Source organism: Lithobates pipiens, unplaced genomic scaffold (genome assembly GCF_037356315.1).
Source record: "Lithobates pipiens isolate NorthernLeopardFrog02 unplaced genomic scaffold, aLitPip1_a1.2 Scaffold_18, whole genome shotgun sequence".
Lineage (NCBI taxonomy): Eukaryota > Metazoa > Chordata > Amphibia > Anura > Ranidae > Lithobates > Lithobates pipiens.
In genome coordinates, this window is record NW_027507758.1 from 212,685,529 (window position 1) to 212,691,142 (window position 5,614).

Below are 5,614 nucleotides of genomic sequence, written 5' to 3' on the forward strand. Positions count from 1 at the left end.
ACACATCTTTGAGAACCGTCCAACCACCATAAGAATATCAGTGTTGCCTTGGGAGTTGGGCATTGACAGGTGGGTCCAGGGCCTCTCTCCATTGGGTATGGGTTGTAGGAGGCCCACTGAAAGGTGTCGTGGCAGTACGGAGACTCTCTGGGACAAAGCAGCGGTCACAAGGTTTCTCAAGAGGAGCATGGACCTGAGCAGCAAGAATTTTGTCACCCAAAGGAGAAGACTGGTGCGAACCGCAGCCAAGATACAATCAGGAGGAATCACAGTAAGCGGTACCGACTCCGACTTGAAAGTGGAGGAAAATTGACATGACAAGACATCAGCCCTTACATTCTTAGTACCGGGCTAAGAATGAGACAATGCAATTAAAACTCAACAAGAAAAGAGCCCATCACGCCCTTCTGGGAGAGAGGCGCTTAGCCTCAGACATGAATGTAAGATTCTTATGGTCAGTAAGAGTAAGAACCGGCACAGTGGTACCTTCAAGGAGATGTCTCCATTTTCAGGGCTAAAATGATCGCCAACAGCTCTCTGTCACCAATCTCATAATTGCACTCAGCAGGTGACAATTTCTTGGAAAAGGAGCCACACAGATGTATAGCGCTCTCAGAGTTAGGACATTGAGACAGAAGGGCACCAACTCCAGTCCCAGAAGCATCAACTTCTAGGATAAAAGGCAACGTAGGATCAGGATGTGCCAAAACAGGAGCAAAAACAAAGGCAGCCTTGAGAGTCTCAAAGGCCTTAATGGACTCCGGAGACCAACTCTGTGGCTTACCGTCCTTTCTGGTCATATCAGTCAGGGGCTTGACCAGAGACGAGAAGTTAGGAATAAACTTCCGATAGTAGTTGGCAAAGCCCAGGAAATGCTGCAGAGGATGTAAACCTACGGGTCGAGGCCACTGTAGGACTGTCAAAAGTTTCTCTGGGTCCATCGAAAAACCAGCAGTGGAAATGACAGGAATGTAACCTGTTCACGATGGAACTCGCACTTCTCCAGTTTACAATAGAGATTGTTCTCTCTTAGTTTCTGAAGTACACGACAGACATCTGTGTGGAGGCTTTCCAGGGACTTGAAAAATATGAGGATATCATCGAGATAAACCACCACACATAACTGCAACAAATCTCAGAAGACATCGTTAATAAATTCCTGGAAAACTGCCGGGGCGTTACAAAGGCCAAAAGGCATTACCAGGTACTCCTAATGGCCTGTTCTGTTATTAAACGTAATTTTCCACTCGTCGCCCTCCTTAATGAGCACGAGATTGTATGCCCCTCTCAAGTCAAGCTTTGTGAAAACTCGTTGCTCCCTTGAGGTGGTCAAATAACTCAGTAATCAACGGAATCGGGTAGGCATTCTTAATCCTGACACGATTGAGATTCCTATAATCTATACAGGGTCTCAGTTCACCGCTCTTCCTCTTCACAAAGAAGAAACCAGCACCAGCAGGAGACAGGGATTTACGGATGAAACCTCGAGAAAGTGCATCTGAAACATACTCCTCCATGGCCTTAACCTCCAAGACCGACAAAGGGTAAATCTGGCCACGAGGTGGTATGGCACCAGGCTGAATGTCAATTGCGCAATCATAAGACCGGTGTGGAGGTAAACTACCGGCTTGACCTTTGTCAAAGACATCGCTGAAATTGCGGTGAATGAAGAGGCGCACAGGACCTTGGAGATCTTCAGGAAGCATGTCTCACTGCATTGTGGTGACCAGGAGAGAACCTCAGCACGGAGCCAATCAAAAGAGGGGTTGTGCCTCTTTAACCAAGGATAACCAATAACCAACGGAAACCTGGGTGAGGAAATAACTTGGAATTGGATTACCTCATGTTGAAGAGCCCCTACGGCCATGGACAATGGAACCGTCTCATGAGTCACATGGGCAGGCTGTAAAGGTCTCCCATCAAGAGCCTCAATAGCAAGTGGAGTGTCACGCAGCTGCAGCAGAATCGAGTGCTGCGAAACAAATGCAGCATCAATGAACAGGCCTGCAGCCCCAGAGTCAATTGGAGCCTGCATCTCCATGGACGACTCAGCCCAAGAAAGGATGACCAAATCCAGGGGCTTATCCTTCTGGATAACTGGGGACAAAACAACGCCACCTAAGATCTGTCCATGACAGGACCTCAAGGTTCGGGAGTTCCCTGGACGGGTAGGACAAGACTTCAAAAGGTGACCTGCCTGGCCACAATAAAGGCACAATCTCTCCCTCCTCCTTAAGGCTCTCTCATCCACAGAGAAACGTGTGAAGCCCAAGTTCAGGGATTCATCTTCACTGACCGACTCGGTACCAGGAGGCATGGGAGGTGAGGGAGGCACGGGTGGGACTGCAAAGCTCGGAGGCAAACGTACAGGAGGCTTCCACAAAGAAGATCTTTCTCTGAGTCTGGAGTCAATGAGGATGGCAAATGAGATCAAGCTCTCCAGCTCAGTGGATATATCTCGGGCTGCTATCTCATCCTTGATGGAATGCGAGAGACCATGAGAAAAAGCAGCTACAAGGGCCTCCTTGTTCCAAGCAACCTCTGCTGCCAGAGTACGGAACTCAATGGCGTAGTTGGCAACAGTTCTCATACTCTGATGGACATGAGGCACTTGGCAGCAGAAGCGGAGCATGCAGGAACATCAAATACCCTTTTAAAGGAGGCCACAAAGTCAGGGTAACTCAAGACAACAGGATTTTGCATCTCCCACAGAGGGTTAGCCCAGGCCAAGGCTCTCTCACAAAGCAAAGATATCACAAAACCTACTTTGCTTCTGTCCGTGGGAAACGCCTGGGGCAGCATTTCAAAGTAAATCTCAACCTGGTTGAGAAACCCTCTGCATTGAATTGGATCGCCCCCAAATCGCTGGGTAAGTGGAGCGGAACCAGACATACCTCTTATAGAGGTAATACTCGAGGCGGGTACCTGTACAGAGATTGACGCAGCAGCAGGGATGGCCTGCAACTCAGGTTGTTCCAGAGCAGCCACAGTGGGGGATTCCAGGTGAGCCATGCAATAATCTTGCTCATCCAATCTGGAAAAAATATTACCGACAAGTGGATTGACTGTATCTCCTGAATTCATGGCCTTCGCCTACTATCAGAAAACATGAACCAGACCGAGACAGAAGTACAATTAAATCACACTTGTTTATTAATAAAAAATAACAAGGTAAATAGAGTAAGCGTAGTCAAAGCATAGCCAGAGTCCAGTAACCGGATCAAGTAGTCAGCCAGTCCAGAGTTCAATAACCAGATCAGGTAATCAGCCAGGCCAGAAGTCAGGGATCCAAGTGGAGCAACAGCAAGCAGGGTAAGGAGCCAGAAGGGATGTCAGCAAGCCAGTCTTTAAACAGAACCGCAGGAGATGTTTTATTTTGATGTGACCAAGGCGAAGGCAGAGATGAAGTGAGCTGGACAGCTTTAAGTAGGCATGGTAATTCTGGAATGATGAAAGAAATACAAGACATTAGCAAACATTAAAAACAAAGAATGTGATGTTAAAGGAGAACATTTACCCTAATATAGTCCCTCTGCAGGACCTTAATAATGGCAGAACAGGTCTCTGGAATGATGATCCCCAGAGCCTGGGGGGAGATGCCTGCGGTGAACTTGAGGTCCTGCAGGCTTCTCCCAGTCGCCAAGTACCGCAACGTGGCAATTAACCTCTGCTTCAGAGCGATGGCTTACCGCATGCAGGTATCCTGCCTGCTGATATAAGGGGACAGCAAAGCCAACATACGGTGAAAAATGGGGTCCGTCACCCTGAGAATTCCTGAAATCATCAGGATTATTCTCCTGGATCTCACAAAGCAAAGGCATGTGCGAGAATTGGTCAAGCTGGAGCTATCAATTCTTGCTCCATGAACTCCTCCTCGCCCTGTCCATGGACAGGGCTTTTGTCAAAACTAAAAGCCCTAGTACTTCATATTCCCATCGCACACGTTCCTGTATGCACTCTCGGATTTGGGTGCTGTAGCAACAACCAGCTGGATACTGGTTCAAGTAGCGGGGAAGATATTTGCCAGCACACCATGGAACAACACAAATAGCATCCAAACGGGTAATTTATTGCATGATCACAACACAAAGATAGTGCAATGTTTCAGAGCCTAGCAGGGCCACTTCGTCAGGCATGTGATCATTGACTATTGTCCATAGTCAAATAACAGGCCATGGTCAGTTCCGGAGAAGGCAGAGGTATGTACAGTTTAGCGTTAGGCAGAAGCGTTAGGCAGAAGCCTGGTCAAATAACAGGCCATGGTCAGTTTCGAGAAGGCAGAGGTATGTACAGTTTAGTGCAGTGGCATAAGGAGTGTGGAAATGACAGGAATTGAAAATTACGTTTACCATACTTCACTAATGTTGTAGAGAAGTATGGTAATGGTGGAAAAGGGCAGTGATATTTTCTTAATAATGAAGATAGGATATGGGGGTCTCGGTGGATTTATGATCAATCACATAAGTATTATAAATGGCCAAACTGAAAAAAGACTTTTTTATACCAGTGGTGGGTTCTTCTTGTGGGAAGGTTGGGTTTGATCATTTCATCATTGAAGTCGACTCCCCCCATTAATAAATTATAATCGTGGACACATGCTGGTTTCTGATGGGGCTGTTCCTTCTGGGGATTTCCATGTAGGTGTCATTATGAATTGATGAGAGCATGTAGACATTTCATTTGTCGCTGATAGCCAATATCTCCTCATTCTGCAAAGTTGCCGACTCCCCTTGTCGTAGTCTTTCATTAACGAGCCTTTGCGGGAAGCTCGTGCTCATGCTGGAATCTTCTTCAAGTGAAGATTGTGGAAGAGGGGCAAACTTGTGTAGTAATTATCCACATATAGATGGTAACCATTTTACAAGCTCCCAAACAACTTTTATGCTAGCTCCAATGTACTCTGGCCATTCAGGGGGATGCAGCTGGGTGTCCTTCCCTTCATACACCAGGAAGGCATAGATGTACCCCGTGGCTCTGTCTCTTTGCAGCGTTTAACCCCATATCGGGCCCTTTTGCTGGGAATAAACTGTTTAAAGGCTAGCCTGCCTGTGAGTCCCATGTTGAAAGCGAGGCCCAAAAATATTCTAAATTGCTCCACTGTTAGTTTTCAACACTCATAGGGGCGTATCTTAATATCAATTGTTGTGCATAGAGTTTGCACTGGGCCACGATGGAAGATAATACAAATGTTAAAATGTCAGGTTTCTGTGATGTAAATAAATGAGACAAAGATAAATCATTTCAGAACTGATGTCCACAGATGTGCACTATTGAGCACTGATGAGCACTGTAGTGGCATCGATGGCACAGTAGAGTGTTGTAGTAGAGCATTGTAGTAGTGTAGATACTGATGCCACACGTGAGCACTGTAGAGCACTGTAGGGGCACTAATGACACTGTAGTGGCAGTGATGTAGCACAGGTGGCACAGATGAGCACTGTAGTGGCACTGGTGGCACTAATGTGGCACTGATGGCACTGTAGGGCAAAGATGAGCACTAGACATATGCAGAACGAAAAAATGTATTTCGTTTCGATTAGTTAGTTACATAAATTTGTTTAGCTAAATTTGTTTCATTCGTTTTCGGAATTTGTTTAGTTTATTTGTTTTCGGG